This window comes from Triticum dicoccoides, chromosome 1B (genome assembly GCF_002162155.2).
Source record: "Triticum dicoccoides isolate Atlit2015 ecotype Zavitan chromosome 1B, WEW_v2.0, whole genome shotgun sequence".
Lineage (NCBI taxonomy): Eukaryota > Viridiplantae > Streptophyta > Magnoliopsida > Poales > Poaceae > Triticum > Triticum dicoccoides.
In genome coordinates, this window is record NC_041381.1 from 32,178,212 (window position 1) to 32,205,067 (window position 26,856).

Below are 26,856 nucleotides of genomic sequence, written 5' to 3' on the forward strand. Positions count from 1 at the left end.
AGTAGTAGTGTGTGTAGAAAGACACACTACTAGTACTTAGCATATCTGCAGCGTGGGGTATAAAACGTGCTACTGCTAATATTTAGTTGTAGCGACGTAGCAGTAGCGCCGACACCCACGCTACTGGTATGAAAAAAACCATGGTATTGGTAAGGTTTTTCCTAGCAGTGAGAGGATAGACTAAGCTGACTTATAAAGTACTCCATCTGCATGCTGCTGAACTCGCTCATGTACTCATCATCGTCGTCCGACGTCTCGTTGTTGTTCGACCACGACGACATGGTCGCGGCGTCGCCGGAGTGCGAGAAGAAGAAACAGAAGCAGAGGCGAGTAGAGAGGAGCGGAGTGAGCTCGGGGGACAGTGAGAGAGCTGGTGGGGACGAGCGGCCTGGTCGGCCAGGTTATTCCTGGTCCGACTAGGTGTGACAGACGAGCGGCTCTAACGGCTGCACGCGCACGCTGTTAGGCATTGGGCGGGCCGCCAGCCTGGTACGTTGGCCACTCAGGTCAGAAGCGCGGTTAAAACGGTCAACACGACCATTCCGTCAACTTGGTAGTTTTTAGTCACGTGATTACGACTTTTCGGTAGTTCTCGGCCACTTTTAAAAAAAGTGGTAGCTCTGTGGGACGCGAACAACTAAACTGGTAGTTTTTGTCAAAAACTCGATTAATGTACTATCTTCGTACCAAAATATAAGACGTTTTTTAGGCTAAAATAGCCTATCAAAATGTCTTATATTTGATAAGGGGATAATATATGTGACACACAAATTATTGTAAATTACTTTTTTAAGAAAAGGCCATCATAATTAGCTTTATTAACAACAAACTAGTGGGGTGACTTGCGCATTTGCACAGCTATATTTTCTATATTTTATATTACATTTGTAGAAAAAAATCATGTATACTGTATTTGAATTGCTGTAGTGATATGCTATTGTGTATTTTACATCAATTTTTTTTTTGTTTCATTCTTTATTCTAAATTTTGTCTGAAAAGATAGGTTCCATTTGGACTCCATATGAGTCCGATATTGCTAGCAGTCTTCAGTATTTTAGATGCCAGATTATTTTTCAAAAGATTTCTATCTAATACACAATGAACCAATATATTTTCATTGTTCTTTTATCAGTAGGCACATCACTTTTGTTTTTGCCTTTCCTTCAAACCATGACTTAGATGACGTCGGTTGAGTAGCCAACTGCAAGGTTAGTCAATCTCTCGCATTCACTGTCCGTCTAGCTTTGCTCTTCCTTTCTTAACGTGCCTATGTTCTTTTGCAATAATATGTTATTTAGAAGAGTTGAAACATTCACGAATCTCACTACATTGTTTGCATTTTTGGTATAATATGCTTGCTTGCGCAAACCAACTATTCTTCGTGTCCAATGTGATATATGGCATATATGTGGTGCTTGTACATGTATATATTCTTTGATTCCTCCTAGTCTAAATGTCATCGTGAAACCGTCTATGACAACCAATTATTTTCTTCGTTGCATATAGGCTGACAACCTATTTGGCATGAGTCAGTTCATCTTTTTGCTACTCTGTTTTTCTTTTCTCGCATAATCTTTTTACGCAATGTCATGCATGTCTTGTGTGTGTGTGTGTGGTATTTATACATTTTTTTATATTTTCCATAGTTTACTACTTTCCCTTTGCTAAAAGCCATTGTGAACCGTGTTTATGATCCTCAATTGTTTTTTTAGAGGCACTCAGCTCCTCTTTCTCTGCCTTTGATTCTTTTTTCTTGTTAAGTTCATGGTATGTAGAGTATAACCAAAGTGTGCATAAAGAAAAGTCTAACACTGGACAAAAAAGAGCAAGTGAACTGAATCATAAATTTATAATGGCATGTATATCCTTTTTGTACGTATCAAGAATTGCACGTATCTTTGCTATACACATTTCTTTACAGAACCTGGTCATCGCTGGACAAAAGAGAATGTCTGGTGATCTGAACAAAATAATGGCATATATCCTTTTCGTACACGTGTTTATGATCCTTGTTGCTCTTTTATCTTTAGTGTGCATGTCTGTGGAAATAGACTTCCCCTTTTTTCAAAATGATTTCCTAATTACGTATCTAGTGTCCCTTAAAATCATATGTAGTGTAAATGTGTCTGATTAGTCTTTTATGCATGTGTGGATCATTATGGAAACTAGTAGAACGCCCGTGCGTTGCTACAGGCTATAATGCATATGGATTAAACAGAGGATTAAGTTCGTCTTCAAGGTCGAAACTCATTTCTCCTTCGTACGTTTCTGCATGTTTTTATATCAAACCGGCATCCAACGGGCTCCTCAAAATTCAACCGTCTAGATAGTTCAGACTCCCCCAAAATCCATCTCATATATGAGGGGAAAATATGGTTGTCCAGACTATCCGACATGTTATCTTCAATACGCAGTCCCAACACAAAAACCACATCCCACGACGCACCCTTCCCTTTTCCAGCCAGACCCTCCCCTCCCCACTCGGTTTACCGTCGTAGCGGCATATTTCTCGCTGGTTCCTTCTTTAAAACCGAATGACATCCACCTCACCTTTGCCATGGCACCCTCTCTTCTTCACACCGTACTTCCCCACGGATCGCTAAGGAAGAGTCCTCTGCCAACGGCCCCGCTCCCCGCCCTGATCCCTTCCCGCGGTGCTCGTGTCACTCCTCCACCGAAGGCATGTGCCACCCGTGATGCGCCTGAGCCAAGAAGGCAGATCCAATGCCGGCTGAGCCATTACCGAAAAAGGGTTTCCCCTCGCTTTATATTATAAAGCAAACATCACCGAGTACATTCGAGATACCGAACAACGCACACATCGGACACACCCAAGGCAAGATACAAAGGTGCCAGGCACCGACACACCACCCCACCGACTACCAATAGAGAGGTGAACCGGACCAAAACGAAGTCAAGCCTCCAAAGCGGCGCCTCCAAGAAGGATACGACCATGGATAGCCGCCACCGCCCGATCAGCGAAGATCGGATTTTCAATCGGAGCAAGACAACAAGAGTGGGAGCACCGTGACGAAGCCTTCAGGAAGGGTACGGCGGCAATGGCCACCTCCACCGTCGGCCAGTCAAAGGACTGGACAAGTGGTGTACCCCGGCACTCACACCCCACCGTTGCAACTTAACTGGAGTGGTACGTATCATCGGGAGAAAATTAACTGCGGTTGTGTATTGCGGCGAGAGCTGAAATTTTTTAACACAAAAAGCTAAAAAATTTCAACACAAAAATCCTAAGAGTATAAATCCTGCAAATCAAACGACCACCCATAGGAAAATTATTAAGTATTGTTTTCTTTCTCATGTGCTCGAACCATTACTTGTCTTTACATGCGAGGACACTGGTTGAATAAGAAATACACATTTTGTTGATTGTCATCCTTGTATAAATATATATTAGTAAAAATAAAGACATAAAATCAATAATCCCACACACTTCGACATAATACACGTTGCCCATGCCATTGGAGAAGGTAGTGCGGCTTGTCAATATCAGCATATAGTACTAATATTCTGTGGTTAGTCCCTGCAAAAGGAAAGAGCAATCACATAAGTATTTCATGCTGCATTTGCAAACTAAAGCCAGAAAATACATAACAAAATCACAAGGTACTCGCCAAAAGCTTAGTTTTTTCCTACATTGGCCTCACTTTGTCATCAAATGCTAACAGTAGCATCCCATTTTAGTTTCATAATTCTTCCTATATGTCTAGTAATCTAAAAAAAAGTGTCTACAAAATCACATCAGATTGTTAGTACAAATCATATCAAATTTTTACTGGACATGCACATACTCCCTCCATCCTATAATATAAGGTGTTACTACAACCAATATACTCATATATTGGCTAAAATCTAACATCTTTCTTAGTTGTACAAACCTATGAAAATGAGGAAGTAGTGCAAATGCAAAGAATGCTGGAAAAAAACACAACCACGAGACAAGCAATTTATTAACTACCTTGCTAATCATAGAACATTATAGAGTTCATGAGCTCTATACCATCAGGTGGCGACATGGTCCTGCTCCTGCAAGTCATGTTCGAGAAGACAATGAGATTTAAGATGCAAGAAGTGCGTCTGTTATGCTATCTATTTCATTAAAAAATAATTAATAAAATTAAATTATTGTGGATCAAATCTATTAAAATCTAAACATACCATCCAGAAAACTGTTGTAGGGGTGTCACTGGATGCAAATCTTGCTAGTCCAAGACCACATATCTTGAGTTTGCAGTTCCCTTGGAGGTCACATATCTTGATTCCTACCCTAATCCAAAACCACATATCTTGAGCCCTACCACAAATCGCTCAGAACTCAGAAATGATTCCTTGGATTTCACATATATTCTTTGGTAGATACTGCAACCTGAGGTCACAACTATTTCACTTGAGTGTCAACATGTCCAAATTTAGTGTAAGAAGAAATTATCCAAAGAATTCCTTTAGGAGGACTCAAAGAGAGATAAGACTGGCAGCTTCCACTATATGTTTCCAAATAAGGATTACTTAAAACACACAACCCATTTTCTTGAGAGCCTTGGGCTAAACCAAGTTCTGAAGAAACAATTTGGTCAACATATTTTAGAACTCTGCAATCACTACTTGAAATCTGCACTACCATTAGTCTGAAAAATTCTCAAGCACATTATTTCTGAATTCCATAGTATCCATACTGTTGCCGATGGGACAAACATCATATGGCAAGTGCTCTCTGCACATGTGAAATCAAAAGAGGTACATGCTATTTACCTGATGTACGAATCATATCCGATCTGTTCACAGCCATTTATGACATTTTAGCATTCAGATGGTTGCCCACAGAAAGCGAGCTGTCCCAATATGCACACTTCAAATCAGAAAGAAACTTCACTACTGCCTGCTATCCCTAGCAGCAGCCAGCCGCAGGACCCTCGTTTTCCTTGGCATGGGCCTGCCATGTAACAGAGGTTGAATTATGATAAATATAACCCTGAACTATATAAAACCAAATGATGATATGAACATAAAAGGCACTTGATTTCTACAACTGGCCTAACAAACTAAAAATAGTCACCATACCCTACTTTTTCCTTGGTTTGGCTCACCCACGAACAACCGACTTTATAGAAGAAGAAAACACTTGACACATAAATTGAAAGACCTTATAGAATATGGAAGTGTTCCTTGCTCCAGCAACATTGCCGACATTTGCATTTGTCCCCATAATGTTACACGAGGATAAGTATAATAGTAGATGCGGATATGAATTTTAGTTCAAATAACAGATTTCGTTTTCACAAGGAGTGAATGGGAAAAAAATGCCACAGAACTATCAAAGAAAGGCGTGAAACAGCTGTCAGCGTATTCACCTTATTCTCGTTTCTTGCATTTAACCTCTCATATTGGCAGGTCTGATTCTCGGAATTGTCCGACCTGCACATCAGTAAATTTATCAGAGAAACATAATGTTACATGGGGTACGCTCCATGTACCAATGAGAGACCTGAAGAACGACTCAAGCAATAGTGGATTCAAACACGCTTAGCACTACCAAGGCCTACTGGATCCATCTATCAACTGTCAATATAAATGTATTAAAGAAGCTGCATTTAGAGAACCTGTTGGTTTTTTTATTCCCCTCTCCTTGAACAATTCAAGGTACAAATTAATCATAACAATGTGATGATTCAGACAATGTAATGATACACATATAACAACGGACCGTAACCTTCTTCCTCCAGGTGCACGAACACCCACAGTGCAGCCTCGTCGCCCTGGTCTGCCCGAGTTGCCGCTGCTGCCACCGATCATCCCTCTAACACACCTTCACCCGAACCCCACAACCAGCTACATGTCCTCCGCCAACGACGCCGGGACAAGCTGCATCATCCCTGCCTCCGTCCACGTCCTAGATCTTCATCTTGGAGACGCTGCCGCAGGCAGTGTCGCCTCCATCTTTTTTTAGAAAACAATGTGGCCTCCATCTCACCCTTAGCTCCGTCTCACCTACTTTTCAGGCACATGTCAACTGACGCGACTGATTACACAGAGGAATGGAAAAAATGACGGAGAACCAAACTATTATACAATAAATACCTTATGTAACAAAGGATATAGAGAGATTGTAGAAAGGATATGATAGTATTTTCGCAAGAGACTTTTTGTAAATTCCTTAACTTAAGAATGAAAAAAGGGTTGTCAACATTCTGGTATAGACTTCACTATCCCGACTGATTCTGTTATAGCAACATTGATATTCCAAATTTTATCATGATCTCGCATATGAGCTCAAAAATGAAAATAATCTACTCACTTATCCTAGCTCTGGGTAATAATAAAGTTAAATTTTTTATACTACCAAAATTACATAAACCCTTCCTTTCTAAAAAGATTTAGCATCAGGACATGCGTGCGGTCCCCTTTTAAGAAATTAATGTAAATCAGTTGATTAATTAACCAGCAATACTCCTTTTCTAGAAAATTATAGAAGTTTATTGGATTTCCGAATTGATTAATCTAGTAAATTAAGATCAGCTCCAAATACATAATTCAACCAAAACATGATTTCACCACAACCATAGTAATTAGAGCAGAAGTTCCTACCCAATCTATCATCCCTATACATACCACAAACTTCATTCAAAATATATATTGCCGACTCAAAACCATCCAATACTCCTAGTCTTATACAGACTGCACACACTCGTAAACCAAACCCTCATTAAAACAATACATCAATTAGCTATACACCCAAATGTATGTACATATATTTGTAACAGCAATCTGTTGCTAGGTGGTACATATATTTTGGTCCAGTGATGCTCAAGACAGATCAGAGATTGCCCCCATCCCGAAGGAAGTGAACCAGCTAAGTAGAGTTTATTCTAGTTTTCAATTTAGGCTTGTGCACAGAGCCACAGACCATCTAATGTGCTGCTCACCTTTGTGCAAAAAATGCTTTGCCTGAGCGGCAAAGGTGTGCTTGGATAAATATGAATCCTGGCTTTGTTTTCAGCCTTCAGCATGACTATAACTCTACTTATTCGGTCCGGAAAAGCTCCTGATTCCAAAAAAAAGTGCACGTGCATGAAACAAGGATCTAGCAAAACAAACACTTAATCCAGTCAAATTCTGAAAAAAAAAGTAAGCAGAAGGAGCAGCACATCTCTGTTTATAAGTACACAAACCACAAATTTCATATTCAGGAAGGGAAACCAAGATATAACCAAGAAAAAGAAAAGATAGGATCCATAAATGTAAGATTCTGTAAATTGATGAGGCAGCACTAACCTCATCAAAACTTTTCCCATTATGAATAGCCCGTTCGTGTCTCTCTCCACTGAGCCGTTTAAAGAGTTGTTCTTATATATGATCGCTAAGCATGGCCCTTGGCTGATCTTTAGCCCCAAGAACAGATTTGGTGGCAAAGGCATACATAAACCATGTTCGATCTCCCAAACATGGCACTGAGGGCAAGTTTAATCTGCTTCTTTGGAACCACCCCATTTGAAATTTGAAAGGGCACAAATCAGATGCTGCCAACGTTCACATTTTTCACACATTACACAACGTAGATTCAAGTATGAAGTTTAGCCTTAGGAAATTGATTACCTTCCACCTGAATTGTGAACTGTGAGTCTCACTGTAACACGGGATACAGAAATTGTGACAAGTCTCGGTAGCAGTAGCAGTATGGTATGCATTTCATTTTATCCAAGCAACACAAGGAGAACAACAAATTGGTGGAGGCTAAAAAAAGCTTATTTACTTTGCTCTGCCAAATGATGGAACATAATAAATAGTTTACATTTTGTAGTGCAACAAGCATATAACTGTTTAATATGCTTACACTTTGAACAATGGTAATACCAGTGAAACATGTACTTAGCTATGAACATGGATCGGTCATTATTGTGATCAATGAAACTTATATAAGAAAATTGCAAACGGAACTTCTTGATAGAACATGTGCACGTCTGAAAATAGATCAGTGTAGCCTCATGCTTCATAGCTGTGAAGCACCGGCGATACGGCAATTTCAAGAAACAGTAATATGGCGATACGGCGGGTATATATAAATAACTAATAAAATGGTATGCAAAGAAGAACAAATAATCTATGTGCGAGATGACATGAGATCAAAATACTGCCCCTTTTGTTGCCTTCATGCCTCTTTTTATATCATCAATGACTGAATGATCATTAATTTCCTAGATCATCATAATTGAATGTTGTGTATCTATGGACTCAGTCCCTGGCCAGCACAACAACAACATCAGGACATCAGCAGAAGTAAGCAACAATATCAACAAGTCAGTAGCAGCAACAACAACGTCAGTATAAAACAATGCATAGCTGCATACAAGATGCAAGCATTATACAAATATATACAGAAAAGCAGAAGCAGCAGGCCAGCAGCAACAAGCCAACAAGCACGCAGCGTCAAGCACAGACATCACACACACACAACAAGCTAGGCGGGAGGACCGGAGGCACGGCCAGGCAGGACTTGGCTGATGCCCTGTGCAAGATAACAAAGTGAGGCCCTTTGATTGTCTACAGTACCATTGCCGGTTCAAGTGACAATTAGAACTTATATTTGCCCTAAAATTTCTTCAATGACTTCGTTTTGAGAATTTATAATATCATGTGCTAATCTTCTCTTTCTTTGGTTTTGCATGTTACAACTACTTTTGGGATGACATCTTAAAACACAAAGGCATGAAACTTGAAAAATCAAACCTGGAGGAGGGAGAGCGACCATGGCACAGCACCACATAGGCGTGAAAGAAATCCAGCAACGAACGCTTGCAGATAGAGTAATACTTCTATACAGGTCTTATCTGAAATTAGTAGTACTGATTACTGACCCTGATTGATGTAACCTGTATTGAACTTGATTGCCGGAATTAGTAGATAATGGAATAGTACTAACCTTCTCTTGCTCTCTCAAGTGGAGCATCTGGAGAATTAGTACATCCCAAAAAGAAGTAAAGCACAAATTAGATCGGATACAAAACAAAGCAACCTGCTCCGCTTATAACACGTGCGAAGAAAATAGCCACTGTTGCCACAGTTTTACTGAAACACGCATTGTAACCAGATCTCATATCCCATCAGAAAATACAAGTGGATGCAATCCGCAAGTGCCTAATTCTCTTTGCCACAAATATGACATACAGAGAAATATATAACTGATTTGCAGGGTAGGAATATATGTAGGAAATGATAATGTACGTACCACCTCCCTCCGGAGCTCTTCCTTGTAACCGAAGTCCACCTCAATCTACTCTCCAGGCTCGGAGCCATGGCAAGGACCTCGACACCGCTCGCAAGCCCATCAAGCTTGGGTATGTGGGGCTTCCTCCGATGGTGGCTGGCGAGATCCATGTGACAAGAACAAAATACTCGATCGACGCACCGAATACTCGAACTAGCCCCGATTTGATAAACTTCAGCAACAGAATTACAGATACAAGGTTCAGATCGAGGATCTGCCCCGAATTTCTACCAAGTAGTCTAGGGTTCTTAGTCTAAGCTAGCTATTACAACTTGGAGAAGGGGAAAGATGATTCCAGACTCGTCTCGAGGGGCTAAATAGCTGGCAGGTTGGTGGCGACGCTGATGCGGGCGCTCTCCGTTACTGTAGCCTTCAGGAGGGTGGCGGCAACGGCGTGAAGAGAAATAGTGTCCGTTACGCCTGTCGTCCGTTGATTTCCATCGATGCCATCTCAGCCATCCATTCCCAAGTGAGTACCGATTCACCGTCGTTGTCGAATTCTTCAGAGTGACTGCTCTGTTCGTCAGTTAGGAGTTGCAGGCTAGCAGGGTCCTGACAATTCCCCGCCTCTGAAGACGATCCTTGCCCTCGAGGATCGGTGGTAGGAAACCAAGAGCGAATGGTGGAATTGAAGAACTCAGGGAAGGTGGACTTAATGAAATCTGCATCTTCCCAAGTTGCTTCTTCAGGTGACATATTGAGCCACTGCACGAGCCATTGTGTGACAAGTTTGGGAGGTCGTGGAACAGCTCGAGTTTCTAATACCAATACTGGGGAAACCTTGATCTTGCCTGACTCGTCCACCAATGGCAACCCCGGAGCTGGTACGGCCAAGGGCCCCAAGTGTCTTTTCAATTGACTGACGTGGAAGACGTTGTGTATCTGTACATTATCAGGTAGTAACAGTTTGTATGAGGAGTTGCCTATCTTCTGTAGGATTCTGTAAGGTCCATAAAATTTTGTAGCCAGCTTCAACCCTGTGCGTATGTTGAAGGCTGCTAATCTGTAAGGCTGCATTTTTAAATAAACCATTTCTCCTTCCTGAAACTGTCTATCTGTCCTGTTTCTGTCTGCATACTTTTTCATTCTCTGTTGTGCTATGATCAAGTTATGTTTGAGCTGTTGTTGAATATGGTCTTTTTTCTGTCGGAATGCTGTGGCCTCAGCATCAGTGGGTCCAGGAACAGATACTTCTCCTATCTGAGGAGGGGGAAATCCATAAAGACACTGAAATGGTGTGAATTTTGCTGCTGTATGGTAAGATGTGTTGAACCACCATTCTGCTAGTGCTAGCCAAGAATACCACTTCTTTGGTTCATTAAAGGCCATATTCCTGAGATAGGCTTCCAAACACTGGTTCACACGTTCAGTTTGACCATCAGACTGAGGGTGGTGGGCTGTGCTCCTATTTAGTTTGACACCCATGGATTTGAACAGAGCTTGCCAAAAATTACTGGTGAAAATCCTGTCTCTATCTGTTACCATAGATATAGGCATGCCATGGAGTTTGAACACATTGTAGATGAAGGCTTGCAGGACTGTATTGACAGTGAAAGGATGAGACAGACCAATAAAATGTGAATATTTAGTGAATCTGTCCACAACCACTAAGATCACATCCTTTCCTTGTGACTTGGGCAATCCTTCCACAAAGTCCATAGAAATGTGTCTCCAGGCCATGTCAGGAATTGGGACGGGGTCTAACAATCCAGGATAATGGCAATGTTCCCCTTTTGACCTTTGGCACACTGGACACTGCTACACAAAAGTTTCCACCATAGCTTTGAGTTTAGGCCAGTGAAAAATTATGTGGATTCTGTGGTAGGTTGCTCTAATTCCAGAGTGGCCCCCAATAGGAGAAGAGTGGAAAGTGGAAAGCAACTGTTGTTGGAAATCCTCATCATTACCCACATAAATCCTGCCCTTGTATATGAGTATACCAGCAGTATAAGAATATGAAGGGAGGTCTGTTGCTCCTGCAGTAATTCTTGCAATGAGAGTTTTACATGTATCATCATGCTCATAGGACTGTTCTATGTTATCAGTCCAGCTGGGCACTGCCATAGAAATTGCTAAGAGATCTGGTTTCCTGGAAAGGGCATCAACAACTTTATTTTCTTTGCCCTTTTTATACTCAATGACATAATTAAATTCCAACAGTTTGAGCATAAGCTTATGTTGAATGCCCTCTGAAATTCTCTGCTCTGTGATGAACTTCAAACTTTGGTGGTCAGTCTTGATAATTAGTGAGGATCCTTTGATCTCCACTGCATCGGCTAGGCCTTGTCGTAGGCCAACCCTTTGATCTCCAAAAGGCAAGCCTGGTGTCCTCCTCTCAGCCTTCAATGTTGACCCTGGCCGTAGCCATGATTGATCCTTCGTATGCTAAACTGAAGAAACCTCACCACGAGTTTCATCATGCATGGGAGTCAATGACATTAGATGAAGATCACATCCTATACGCACCAATGGATGCCTACCTTTATTTAAATATCTACAAGGGTTGGATGAAGAAGAAGAGCCCAGTGTCCGAATCAAGCAAAGAAGCGTCGGCAAAGAGGAAGAGGAAGAGGGACGAGGACGAAGTCGAGGACGTGGACTCGGACTCCGAGTAGGTGGCAGTGTCGTCGCTCATGCTGGTTCTACTGCAGTGTCAAGCGGACTAGTTGCTTAGTTTATTTTCAAGGGTCTGTTGTGCTGAGGCCCCAGCAGAACTATGTTTATTTTCTTTCTCATTATTTGAACTCTTTAGTACGTACAATAGTAGTAGTACTATGTCTTACTAATGTTCTTCTTGCAGTTAGTACTACTACTCGTATCTTCGTGTTCCTACTGTACTTAATACGTTCGTACTAGTAGTATAATTTGGGTCAGCCGATTTGTGAAAGAAGTTCGACGGAGCAAAGGAAGAAGACGACAGAGAAGCTACCCCAGTATCTATATTAGGGTGGCAGGGTGCCCATGATCGATCTTATGAGTGTTGGGTGTGGAATGCAGTTCGCCAGAAAAAATGGATCGTGCCCGGGGTTAAACGGGTGGCGGGGGTGGGGGGAGCATGGCGGTGGCAGGCGGTTCAAGGGAACGCGGGGCAGCGGCGGCAGGCGGTTTAGGGGAGGGTGGGGCAACGGAAGCAGGCCGTTAGGCTTGTGGCGGGCTGAGAAGATGAATTGTGCATCAATTTCGGAGGTTGAAGAAGCCCTTCTAGCCATCCATGTTGCATCAGACAGCTCACAAGAGTTGACTGACCCAAATTGCTCCTTCAGATTGTAGGATCCACGTGGAATTCAAGGTCTCGAAGGTAGATTCCGCGTCCGCACCCGGTTTGCGGGCTCGACGCGCGCGCGACCGGCTTCCGCCGTGACAGCCACCATGCGCGCCGCCTCCGTGCGGGCGGAGACGACAATGACACGCTAGTTTCTCCTCGTTGGCGTGCTGGAGCACGCGCTCGTCCTCCTCTTCGTATGCTGCGTGCATAGACGCGGCTCCACCAGCTGCTCGCGTGCTTGACAGCGCGTCGGCATCGCGAGGAGGGACTGCAGACGACATGACCAGGCGAGCCTTCTGCTTCATGGCAAAGGGATGGCGGTGACACGGCGGTTGAAAGATCGAGGATGTCGCCTAGAAGGGGGGGTGAATAGGCGCTTTAAAATAATTACGGTTTAGGCTTGAACAAATGCGGAATAAACCTAGCGGTTAATTTGTCAAGCACAAAACCTACAACAACTAGGCTCACCTATGTGCACCAACAACTTATGATAAGCAAGATAAGCAACTATGTGATAGCAAGATATATGACAAAGAACAATATGGCTATCACAAAGTAAAGTGCATAAGTAAAGGGGCTCGGCTAAGAGATAACCGAGGCACGTGGAGACGATGATGTATCCCGAAGTTCACACCCTTGCGGATGCTAATCTCCGTTTGGAGCGGTGTGGAGGCACAATGCTTCCCAAGAAGCCACTAGGGCCACCGTAATCTCCTCATGCCCTCGCAAAATGCAAGATGTCGTGATTCCACTAAGGGACCCTTGAGGGCGGTCACCGAACCCGTACAAATGGCGACCCTTGGGGGCGGTCACCGAACCCGTACACTTTGGCAACCCTTGGGGGCGGTCACCGGTACCCGACAAATTGCTCGGGGCGATCTCCACAACCTAATTGGAGACCCCGACGCTTTCCCGGAGATTTACACCACAATGATTGAGCTCCGAACACCACCAACCGTCTAGGGCACCAAGGCACCCAAGAGGAACAAGCTCTAGGGTGCCCAAACACCCAAGAGTAATAAGCTTCTCAAACTTCACTTCCACGTATCACCGTGAAGAACTCAAACCGATGCACCAAATGCAATGGCAAGGGCACACGGAGTGCCCAAGTCCTTCTCTCCCAAATCCCACCAAAGCAACTAATGCTAGGGAGGAAAATGAGAGGAAGAACGAAAGAAGAACACAAAGAACTCCAAGATCTAGATCCAAGGGGTTCCCCTCACTTAGAGGAGAAAGTGATTGGTGGAAACGTGGATCTAGATCTCCTCTCTCTTTTCCCTCAAAAACTAGCAAGAATCCATGGAGGGATTGAGAGTTAGCAAGCTCGAAGAAGGTCAACAATGGGGGAAGAACACGAGCTCCAAGGATAAGGTTCATTGGGGAAGAAGACCCCTTTATATAGTGGGGGAACCAATCCAACCGTTACCCCACTGAACAGCCACGCACAGAGCGGTACTACCGCTTGGGCAGCGCGGTACTACCGCTGAGGGCGGTACTACCGCTCTCACCCAGCGGTACTGCCGCGCTGACGAGGAGGTCAGGGCCCTGGCTCTAGAGCGGTACTACCGTGGGAGTAGGCGCGGTACTACCGCTTGGAGCGGTACTACCGCCACTACTACCGCACTTAGTACCGTAAAACCCGACACGAAAAACAACGGTCTCGAATCGAGGCGCTAGTAGCCTGGAACCACTGCGGTACTACGGCCGAAGACCACAAGCGGTAATACCGCTTGGGGAGCGGTACTACCGCTTGAGTGCTTCGACGGTACTACCGTTGTGGACCGCGGTACTACCGCTGGCGCCATCCTTAAGCCACGACCGTGAAAACAAAGTATACTCCAAGGAAATCAGAACTGCCATAACTTCTGCAAATGAGCTCCGAATTGAGCAAACTCAAGCTTGTTTGAAACAAGACAACGAGTAGCATCAAAACAGAGAAGAACAAAGGAGTGACACCTCCAACAGAGAAGAGATAGGGGAGGTATGCTTAGCAAACAAAGGAGTGACACCTCCAATAGAGAAGAACCGGCATACCCTCCAACATCGAAAACATCATAGAAGATGCATGTGAACTCCGTTTTCGATGAACTCGAGCTTGTCATGAACATGATCAAAAGCTCCAAATCTCATAAGGAGAAGAACCAAATAAGAACCAATAAAGATGATGCAAGGATGCAATGGTTTGAGCTCTCTACGAACGATACGATCAAGCAACTCATCGAGAGCCCCCCTTGATAGTACGGCAAACGATCCTATAACCCGGTCTCCCACAATTATCATGAGACCGGTAAAATAGAAAACCTATCAAGGGCAAACCTTTGCCTTGCACATGGTCCACTTGAGCTAGATGATGACGATCTTGACTCCCTCAAGTTGTACCACCTTTCTTGATTGCGTTGGCTCGATGAAGACTAGTTGATTGTTCCCCCATACTCCACTGTGGGTGAGCCTCTCTTCCGCACATCTTCACAAGTCCATTGTCACCACAATGGACGGCAAGCTTCAAGCATTTGATCTCTTCGTGATGATTCACTTGAACTTGCACACCACAACCTAACCCCACAAAGAACTCTCACGAAGATCATGGGTTAGTACACAAAGTGTAATTGACAGTTCTTACCATACCATAGGGTCGCTTGATCCCTCTCGGTACAGATTCTAGGCTTTGTGTGTTGATCAACTTGATTCACTCTTTGACTTAGTCTTGATCAACCTTGAATCTTTCCAACTCTCTTCATTTGGATGATGTCTTGAAGGTAAACATGAATGATCACACAACCTTCTTCTTCAATACATGCTTGCAATAAGCTCAACACTCACATGACCAATCTTTGGATAATTCCTTAATAGCACCTTGGTCAACTCATAAACTCCTTGAAACCCCACATGGACTTCAAGAAAAGCCTATGGACAGATCCTTCAAATATAACTGAAGACAACCATTAGTCCATAGAGATTGTCATCAATTACCAAAACCAAACATGGGGCACCGCATGTTCTTTCAGCGGTGATGGGCGAGAAATTGTTGGCCAGAGCAGAAGGGCGCCGGCATGCGCAACAGCGACGGCGGCATATTGATGAGTGCGCGTATGGGAGCTTAGTTTAGTTTTATATATAGGGTTGGTCAAACTGAACAGAAAACCGTACTAGTACACGTAAACATTAGACTTAGACAGTTCTTTTATTAGTTACCACAGCCACAATACGGAATCCTATGTAGGCGCGTGAACCGCAGCCGCGCGGTCGATCGAATGGTGCGTCACCGTGTCGTGCTCGAAGGACATCCACCGAACCTTTTTGTGTGTGTGAAAACAATCCCCGAATATTACTCAACTTTTTTTTGGAAAAGTTCTTGACGCTACAATATTTCCGTATATTTGAATTTAGCTCCAGTTCGTGTTTATTTGGATTTGGACGTTTTAGGTGCGCCTTGGGTTTTTTTAATACTGATTTTGTGTGTGTGACTGAGAGAGAACGTGTGTATGTGTCCATATGTGTGTTGTGTCGGAAGTGCAATGTGGAGACGGTGTGCGTGTGATAGAGACATAGAGAGGTGTGAATGTGCAAATGATCATGCATGAGTGAGGCATAGACAGATGCCAATACATTATGTATACATGAGAGAACGGTCTTCTCTTTTATTTATGTGTGTGTGTGTGAGAGAGAGAGCGAGGAGCATCCGTAACACAACAACCATCTCTCTCGATTCGTCTGTCCCTCGCACGATCGCATGTAACACATGCATCAACGCGCACATTTTGACACCCTCACCCGGCCCCTGCCCACCTCAAGGCCCGCACATCGCTCTCTATCTCGCACGCACAATCTCTTCATGAATATCCTGTTTAGCATGTAGCTTTCCGTCACATACACACACATTTCTCTCCTTAGGTTTGTTTTCTCTCAATATCTCTCTCTCACTCTCACTCTCTCTCTCTCTCTCTCTCTCTCTCTCTCACAGACACACACACACAGAGAGAGAGCACAGCACACACACACATACACCCTCCCCCGAGCACACAATTCATGCCCATCCAAGGTTATATGACGACCACTCTCGCTTGTGCTTCTCTTCACCCCAGCATGCACAACACCTCAATCTTCAAAGAGGGCATCGAGGAGATCGAAGACAGCGACCACACTGCGCTAGAGAATCGGGGCCATTTGGAAGCGGGATGATGTGATGACGGCTGACTAACTCCTCCCCCACCCTCTCTCTCTCGCACAAAATTACTAATCCCTTTCTCCCCGCACAAAATTACCAACCCCTCAACCCACGAGATCTTCCCCTCTCGTCCATGTTTTTCCCAGCTCTCTCATCAAACATGTTGTCTCTTCTCCTTCCACGTGTACAGAATCCGGATGCACACGCATCTAACGTATATTACATGTCTCCATCTTTCTCACAAACCTAACTTCTTCCTCTCTCTTTCTCTTTCTCTCTCTATTTCTCTCTCTGTCTTGTCATGTTTGTCTCCTACTCTCTTGTCCACATACATACAATCTTTCCCGCCCTATTTGCTCCATCTTCGCAAGCTCTTTCTGCGTGTTTCATTCACACATTGGGATATGTTCAAAATGTTGCTTTTATAATGACTGATGTAGAGTTATGGTTGGTTTTGTTGCATCCTACAAAGTAATAACTATGAAATGCATTTAGATTCTCATTTGACTGGGATTATGTGAGTTTGAGCATGTTGTGAAGTACTATAACCTCGTATACATCTTGGAATTCGACAATGATTGTAACTATTGAATTGTATACACTATTACATTCGAAGTCAGTAGGCTAATATATTTATTTCACAATTTCAACAAATGATTAATTCACTACAAACTAAGAAAACAAATGTGTACTCCATCCATTTTTATTAAGTCCGCGTATTAGCATTGGTCAAAGTCAAATTTTGTAAACTCTCAGAAAGTTTATAACAAAAAATATTAACATATACAATGACAAATAAATACTGTTATATTCATTATTGAATGTACTTTCACATCATACATATTTGTTATGGTAAATGTTTATATTTTTCTATAAACTTGGTAAAACTTTAGGAAGTTTGACTTCGGTCAAACCTACTAATATGCACAGTTTACTAGTACTACTCGCTAGTTGCTTAACTGAATCACCCAACACGCCACACGGGGAGTTCAGTGTCACAAAATTTTGAGGTCGGCGGGAAAATCTCCCGCGACCCTGATTCGAGCAGTGGGAAGTTACCATCATAACCTTCGGAACAGGCCTACGGATGACGCTTGGTATGGGCTATTTTCGTAACTTCAGGTTCACCCTACCCAGCCAACCCCACCCCGGCACCCAGAGTAGTACACCTGAATACTCCCCATTTTCTATCCCCACTGCAAAATAGACTTCTCCACGGCACCGCAGCCGTGCTCCTCCCCTTCTACATCGCCGCACTCATCCACCGCAGCGCATCTGCCTCATCGACGACCTCGTACGTCGCACTAGAGCCGGTCCACCGTCGTCCTCGTACACGGAGCCTCTTCCCCGACACCGTCTTCCACGGTCTCGGATCTGCTTCCCGGAAGCCGACGCCAAGCGCAGAAGCACCAACATCGTGGACAATGAACTGACTCCCGTTGCCGACCATGACTCACATAGGCCGCCGCGACCATCTTTCTCCTCCTTGATTGGTAATGTGTGTATTGAACCACTTAGAAGTACATGTGCAGTTCCAATTTTGTTCATACCTACCCTTCAAATTTCCTGGGTGCTATTGTTCCAGTAGAAGTAATTGGTTATAGCCTCCATTGTCCAACATAATATCAGCTTGTAATTGTGCGTCGCTCTTGTATCGCGTTGTGTTTGGGTAGGTTTTTCATCTGCAACCAGTAGTGTGGCAAATGATGGAAAGTTTTTTAGAACTAGCAAGATGTCCATGCGTTGCACGCATCAAGATGCATTTGTATGAGTAGTTTATCTTATGGGAGAAAAGGGTGAATGAGGGAAAGCCTTATTTGCAATTCTAGAGAGGGGTGTGGGTATCTTTTTGGAAAATTGCCACTGTTTCCTTCCTATCCGTCAGATATAATTCGGACGGCCTGTATTGCAGGATGGCAGGCACACCATCATCACCTACTCTGTTTTTTATAAGAAGTAGAGAAAAAAAGTAGAGAGTAGAGAAGTAGAGATAAATATTAAATATAAAATAAATATAACAGTAGAGAAGAGAGTAGAGATAGCAGAGACGTCGGGAAAGGATCGCGCGCGCGGGGGAAAAAGCGGTCGGGCATGCGCTAGTTTTGGTGCGTGCCGTCCGGCGCGATTTATAAAATCCAACGCCCTCCCACCGCTCTGTGCCTTGCCACCGCTCTCTCCCCACTTTGTGCCTCACCACCGCTCTATCCCCGCTCTTTCTCACCTCGCCGCTCCACCATGCCGCCGTGTCGCCGGGAAATTTGGGACGCATCCGCGCGCGCCCCACCGGCAGCTTCTCCGCCGAGATCCGGTTCCGCGGGATGCACCTCGGCCTCGGGAGTTTTGACACTGCCAACGAGGCTGCCCGCGCATACGACATGGTGGCGTGGCGCCTCCGGTGGCCTCATAGAACATTGAACTTACCCAACGTGCCGACGCAGGAGTGAGCGTAGGAGCTCGCGCCTCTGCCGCAGCTTATCACCGATGAGGATCGTCGCGACAATCGGAGGCAGGAGCACCATCTCGGCATCACCGAGATGGACGAGGAAGCCATGGCATTGTGGCGCCAACGCTTCCCGCAGGAGATCATCAACGAGTGCGAGTTCTACGCGCAAAGGAGGGCAGAGAGGGATAATGTTGCCAACAAGATGCGCGAGTATTACTAGTAGTATATATTTTTTGCCATATTGAGATTTTAAAACCACGAGTGCGAACATGTAGAGGAGCAATGAAGACCCAACACGGGATATTGGGGACATCTTCAAGGAGCGTGGCAAGTTAAAGAGGAGCTGCACCGAACCTGTAAAACGAGCTTTGGTAAGTAACACCCTTTCAATTGCTTTCATTTAGCCTCGTGTTCTTTGATGTGTATATGTTGTAGTTTTTGTTTCTCTTAAGCCTCGTGTTCTTCGATGTGTAATAAGAAGAGTCTTAATCGTCCTAATGCTTTCATTTTTAGCTTGACGTAGGAAGTGGGTGTTCTCACCTTGTATTGATCTAAAAAAGAAGTAACTTCATGTCAAGATGCAGTTCCTGGCTTCCTGCGAGGAGGGAAGTATGGTCAACCTCGAAATCATGTTTCCAAAATGAGGCTGGATTACACACAAGGTGTCAGTTCCCTAATGATGCTGGATTAGACACAAGGTGCAAATTCCAAGATAATGCTGGATTACACACGAGCCAGGTGGAGTCGTCAGTTGTTCGTGTCCTCGTGGCTCTAGTAAAGGCTGAAAGAAAGCATGCAACAGCCCTTGAGAATGTAGCTGAGTTCCTGAAGAAGCAAAAAGAGCAATCAGATGCTCTCTTCACCGAAGCCAAAGAAGAGACACTACAACAGGAACCTCCCTTTAGCAACGCATCGATGCGTTGTCCTATGTCCCTATATGCGTTGCTACGCCCTACACCAACGGATTTATATGCGTTGTCGTTGGTGGCGTTGCTAGTGTCTGCGACAACGTATATACATGCGTTGGTAAACGGCTTGTAGAAGCGTTGTAAGTAGCAACATATAAAGCTAGACCACAACAACGCTTCATATGTGTTGTAGGGTCATTTATACTACTAGAAGCTTTGGTAGGTCGCATGAACAATTCATGGTATTTCCAGAATTAGTAGATCAATGGTGATCGTGCATAGGACACGCGATATAATGAACAAAAATTTCTCATATATTAAATCAAATATGTTGCATTACAAAGAACATGATCCGAAGTTTACAAGATGTGAAACCATCTAGTATGGAGAAGTAGCAAATTCTCAACCTTGCATCAACTTATTAGCCATTCTAAAAAATAATGTTTGAAACATTAATCCTAAAAATGGCATTCTAATTATCTAAGTAGCATCCCCACTCTCGACCTTGCACAACATCCGAGCCATGCATCATCAGTTTATCTTGCAATCTACAACAGCAAAGAAGCAAAGAAATGAACAAAGTTAATAGAGCATTAAAATTTAAAGGAGGAGCACCTTGGAAAGGTAGATGGCCGTGACATCAGTAGCTCTGTACACATAAAAGGAGAGTACTAGTCTACAGCTCACAAATACTTTTATCATTATTTTCTTATGAAAAACAAACCTGGTACATGTCAGCTGAGTTAACATAAACCTTAATAAGAACATAGTAAGTAAGAAAAAAGATACCTCTCTTGAATAAAATTGTGTTCTAACATACCACACATCCTTCGTTTGTTAAGAAAGACCTGCAGTTCTATGCAAAATACAAACAGATGCAAGCTTTCAACAATTCAAAAATACTTCCATGTCCAGAGAAAATAATGAACACCCGGCTAAATTCGGACGTACTTAAATTTGGTACAGTGATACATGCCTCAGGGTGGACGCGGTCCGGTCCGGTCCGGGCTTTGACCGAGCCAGCCTTTGGACCGGCCGCGGCCGATCCGGTCCGGACCGGACCGAGGTGGCCAGCGAGCCAAATTTCTAGGACCGGACCAAGAGGAGCAAAGCTCGGTCAGCCCGACTAGACCGAACGGGACTGATTGCTGGGACTCGGTTTAACAGCCTGGGAGTGCTTTGTTGGCCACTGTTTAGGCTGTTTTGACGTATTTAGACTGTAGTTGTCCCTGGGAGTGCTCTATTAAGCGTTTTGGCCATTATTTAGCAGTGCCCTGTTGCGCTTTTTGGCCACAATTTAGGCTGTCCAAATTTAGTGAGTGCTCTGTTTCTTATAATGACTAGTATGTCATAACTAAATTTGGACAGCATTTTATTTGTATTTTGGACATCAAAACAAATGATTTTGAGAGGAATAATATCACAAAAATCACATGCACAAAGATTGATCACTACAGTTTTCAGATAAGTTTCTTCACATAATTTTGGACTGAAACAGCAGGAATATCACAGCCACAAACAACTAATTGGATAGCAAGCACATGACTAAATTTGGACAGCAAGAATAACTAAATTTGGACATCATTTCCTTTGTTTTTTGGACATCCACAAACTGATTTTGACATGAAAGATGGCACAAATCAGGTTAAGCACAATATCACATCCACAAACATAAGGTCTTATCATCATTGAACGACACGATTACAAACTTGCTCTAACAATTCCAAGTCCATGGCAATTGACAAGTTGAACATAACACAAATGAGAGGTTCATCTCCAAACTAGCAGGGACAATTCATAGTTCATGACTTGAAAGGTTTCAACATAACAGAAATGCAAAAGTAGCCTTCACATGAGAAAGATCACTTTGACATTTATCTCCAAAATAGCAAGATCAACATCCACATGATGAATGTCTACAAGTAAGATAAGCAACATTCACATAAACGAGTATGAACAAAATACGCATCGTTACGATCACAGGGAACAAAATACGCACAAAATCAGGTTGCATCATACAAAAATGAACAGGAACAAGCTTGCAGAATACTGTAGTCATAAATTATGCACTGCAGTCAGTACATAAATCAAGTGCAAATAATTCATCTTCTTTTTGTAGCATAGAAAATCATCTACTACTAGTGCAAATGAACATAATTATCTCCTGAGTCCTGACCATTATCTTAAAAAAACAGCAGCACAAGGGGATCACTAGCAGCATTCTCGAACCTGCGGCTGCTGGTGTCTAAGAATTTAGCTGAAAAATATATCTCGTCACTGTGTCGTACTTGCATTTTTTTTGCTAGAGTTGAGACCTCAACATAACACCCTCAAATAAGTCAATTAAAAACATTGCTGCGGAAAAACAGCACAAATATCATATCGTTTCAATTTTATTTACCCATATGTGGCATCTTCTCCTTGAACAATATGTGGTGACTTTTTATCCTATGTGGAATCATGTGGTAGCTTTTTGTCTTTTGTTTTGGTAATATAATAACGTATTGATAGATGTTTGATCCTTGCAAAATACCTGAAGACTGCTAACTAATGTACATGTGCTTCTGTGAAATCTATTTGCAGCATCCTTCAAACCAACCCTCAGCAGCCTTCTCCTAATCTGGGATGGAGAGGATAATGTGCTGGAAGCATACATAATCACCCTTTGAGTGGTCACACCAGCAGCCGCAGGTTCAGCAATGCCGCTAGTGATCCCCTTTGAGTGCAAATGAACACCAGCAGCACATAATTCCCCTCTCATTCCCCTTCTCCTTCACCAATCACCATTATCTCCTGACCAAACACTACATCTCCAGATCCCCTATCTAAGTTTCTCTGAATCATCTCAGTTTGGCGAGGGCCGAGGGTTACAGGTTAGGGACACATTACCTTTTCCTCTTCGTGGCGCTCGGTGAGGAACCAGGCAAGGACGGACCGACGGCGTGCTGGCCTTGCTGCCTCCCCGACGTAGATGTGCTCCTCCAGCTCGGACTCGGAAGAGATGGCGCCGTCGGTGAAGGGAGAGCCGCGGTCAACGGCGCCGTCGCCTTGGGTTAGGGTTAGGGATAGAGTAGAGGAGGAGGCGCCTCTGTTTGTGAGGAGGGGGAGGAATCGAGCGAGGAAGGAGGGGATGGAACGAGGGGAAGGGGTGCTCGGCAGGGCCTCAATCGATATGTTACATTAGATGGGCTGGGCCTTGTGCCATCGGTCCGCTCGGTCGGCCCGGTTAAAAACCGGACCGGACCGAACTTTTTTCGGTCTGCTTTTCTGGGCTCGGACCGGCACACTTTTCTCTCGGGCCTGGACCGTACGGGCCGGTCCTAAACAGGCCACGAGCGGGCCGGAAAGCCCGCTCGTGCCGTCCAGGCTGATACATGCCAACAAATGTTATTTACCTTAATTTATATAGAGATGACGTCCTAATTAATAATCTGAATACACAAACCTTTTCCACATGAGTTTATTAAATAACAGTGCAGATTATGCAACCTATATCTGTGTAATACATTTATTTTGCATCTTGCATCAGCTCAAAACTACATAAACTATCATAATATATTTTTAGTGTTCCAGACTATTTTTCTATTAAAAAGACCAAAACATAGAAGTGGGAAGTGCATATACTTGCAACATCAGTATCGGCACTCTGTACAAGAATAAAAATAATATACACTAGCGAAAGGGTCATTACCCTGCTATGAAGTGGAAAGACAGAGAGTTCGAGACTTGACATTATCTTGGTAAACTGATGGCATTCTATTTCTCTTAAACTCCTCGCATCTTCAGTTCTGAATTTACACCACTTAACATAAGAAACTTCATAAACCACACATGCTCATTTATTAAATTAACAAAGTTCTATAATTAGGCTAAATCGAGCAACTCACATCTTCGCTCTGTAGAGGATATGACAAAGAAGCGTGGGGGGAATCATGCAGTGATCTCCTCTTTCTGCAGAATCTTCCCCTGCTATATATGTCATGATCGTTCCTTGAAGATAAATACGCTTGTCACTATAAAAAGTTATAGTGTAATACAATCAGCCAGGGGAAAGAAAATAACATGGGTTGTCAATATCACAACACAAATACATACATGTTGAAAATTACAAACCTGTGAGTGCCGCTGAAATTAAGAAGTACTGAAATAACAATGGAGTGATGCTTGTGGGGCTTATTCCTTTGGTACTAAGTGTGACAATGAAATAAATAAGGATTCATATAAGACTAGTAAGGGGATTTTTTTTTATTCTTGAAGTAATCATGATGCCATAGATCGATACTAGTGCTTATCTGTTCCTCTAAGTACAAACTTCATTGAGTGTATCTTCAAGGACCTTGTAAGCAATGCTCTTTGATGACATGGTCAGAGCTAAGATATATCTGAGATAATATGACAACTGATTGAAAAAGTGTGTGATGACCAATTTCACTTTCTAATCATTATAAGTACGTAACTGCTAGCAGCAAGAATATCAAAAACATATGCATCACAACATACAATGTTTTTAGAAAAAGAGGATGCAAATATTTTCTCGAATTAACACACACAGACATTGCATATATCTAAATCAACAAAGCTGACTAGCAACAACTTGCACATTTTTCTCACAAAAAAAACAACTTGCACATGGTGAACTAGTATACGGAATAGGAAATTTGTAGAGGCAAGCCTAAAATTAAATAACATGCCTAGAAAGGAGTAGCGGCTGGTTGGTCTCCCGTGATCTACAACACCATGGAACCTAGTGGAGATGTTGTACTACTAATAGGACAGATGGCCTAGAACCAGAGGATCCAACAAAGAAAATGGATGTGTCACTACTCCAGTGCCTGCGGTGGTGGATCAGGTGAGATTGATGGAGGGGATGAGGTGGTGGCAGAGGAAGAAAAACAGAGGATTCTAGCACGTACGAAGATGTGGTGGCGGAGGCAGCGGGCGACCTCGTAGGTGAACTGGTGCTCCAGCTGGGCGGCATCCTACTCGAGCAGGCTAGTATCTATGGCGATGTCGCAACCGGCGTACCGGCCGGAGAAGAAGCGGCTGTGCCGCTCCGACGCGAACCTGCCCAGCAGATCTGCAACTTTGACAGTTCGGCTCTAAAGAACTCCTCGCCGCCGAGAAGACATCTGCCCGTGGGTGGAGATGTGGAAGAAAAACAAGTTGTGAAGATAGATAGGGAGACGAGGAGGAGATGGGTACGGGGAGGAGGTTAGCTTTTTCTTTTCTTTTGATTGGGAAGGGTGAGGAGGAGGTTAGCTATTTCGTGGGGAGGTGCGAGAGGTTGAGCCCGCAGCCCACCAACACATGTTGTCTCATCGTTGCTAGATATGCATTATTATATGTATGTTTTTGTTGTAGTGAGATGGAAGAAGCCAGAAATAAGCTAGCAGAGGCAGAGCACGCTAGGCGTCTCCTACTATCTAAAACTGTTGTCAATACAAAATTTCCTTCATAATAACTAGGTTCAAATGTTTATCCAGTCAGCATGTCTGTTGTGATGTTCGTGCATCTACTGATGTGGCACAAAATATATTTTTTAGGTCATGTAATAACAACAATTACTTCCCAAACAATAACAGACAAAGCATTAGACATGGTATAGTTCACGCGCAAGCCTGACATTCCAAGTTCAACTTCCACATCAAACTCATGTTCACAGATATCTACACATTCATACATAATGTCCAAAACCATGATTCACTTCAAAGCCAAAAAAAATGTGAGGAGAGTTATAAATAAAGAAAAACCTCTAGTTCCTTCTACTAGTGGGAGCACAACAAGTCAAGACCATGTGTAATTAATTATATTTTGGTCATTTTTTGTGTTCTAAAATGCGGCCGGCTCGCGGAAGGACGTGTTGCCGGCACACGCGCGGATTCAATGAAGGAAGGCGGGGCAGTCTAAAGACGGTTGCATGCGGCGAGGAGGCGTGTTCAGCCGGGCCTGCAGCGAGTTAGGCCCTCTTGGCGGGCGCGCCGGTTCAATGCCTGCGCTATGAGAGGTTGCGTCCGTGTCAGAGCAATCACTCCCTCCAGTCCTTTTTTGTTCGGGTATAACAAAATCTCGTTTTCCATTCACATTTTACAAGTTAAATTCGTGGACAAACTTTGACCCAAAATACAATGGGGACTAGTAAACCAAATTGAGGTAGTAGTTTTTTTAATCAAATAAGGGTTTTCCCCTTCCGATTTTCACTGAAAACCAACATCTAAATCTAAGCCATGGTATTTGCCCTAGAACTACAAGGTTCAACATCTCGCAACATAAACCCATACAACCATACGCCAAGGAGGTACGTAGTACTATGAATTCCATTTTCGCTCCATACCAACCGTTCTAAAAACTACTTAGTACTTATAACGCGCCATTGAAAATCCGAACTCTTAACCCCGCAAAAAAAATGATATTTTAAACGTGGCTACTCGATCTGTAGCAACTAGCGAGCCACCACCTCCCAATCGTCCACCTGTGGTCTCGACCATCAACTCCTACGGATCAAATTATCACGTGAGCTGACTATTCCTACAAAGGTGCATCCACCACGTACCCGGTACCCGCAATGCAGCAATCGTGCACCTAGGGTTTTAAGGTTTATTTGTTAACGTTGCCTTTACATAACACTCATGTGTGCGAGACAGCGATAGACGGACTGCGTGTGTGCGCCTCTTCTCTTCGTATATGTACTCCATCATTTTTCTGGTGTCCAAAAAATTATAATAACTACTAGCAATGTGTCAATGCGTTGCCACACGATCAAAGTAGATTAATACATATTCACCGATTTCATAGAAAAAAAGT

At 43.5% G+C, this 26,856-nt stretch overlaps 3 long non-coding RNA genes across 3 annotated transcripts; all 3 read right to left on the reverse strand.

The window, feature by feature from the left end:
* Nucleotides 1-4,006: 4,006 nt before the first annotated feature.
* LOC119300309 lies at nucleotides 4,007-4,873 on the reverse strand. The gene is made up of 3 exons (XR_005146418.1): nucleotides 4,765-4,873; nucleotides 4,174-4,381; nucleotides 4,007-4,041 (listed from the first exon to the last, which is right to left on the reverse strand). It is a non-coding gene; the product is annotated as an uncharacterized LOC119300309 (long non-coding RNA).
* Nucleotides 4,874-4,931: 58 nt separating this feature from the next.
* On the reverse strand, nucleotides 4,932-7,407 carry LOC119300317. The gene is made up of 3 exons (XR_005146419.1): nucleotides 7,285-7,407; nucleotides 5,364-5,427; nucleotides 4,932-4,945 (listed from the first exon to the last, which is right to left on the reverse strand). It is a non-coding gene; the product is annotated as an uncharacterized LOC119300317 (long non-coding RNA).
* Nucleotides 7,408-20,351: 12,944 nt separating this feature from the next.
* Nucleotides 20,352-23,185, reverse strand: LOC119317489. Its single transcript, XR_005153650.1, has 2 exons — nucleotides 22,945-23,185; nucleotides 20,352-20,603 (listed from the first exon to the last, which is right to left on the reverse strand). It is a non-coding gene; the product is annotated as an uncharacterized LOC119317489 (long non-coding RNA).
* Between the last annotated feature and the right edge of the window lie 3,671 nt (nucleotides 23,186-26,856).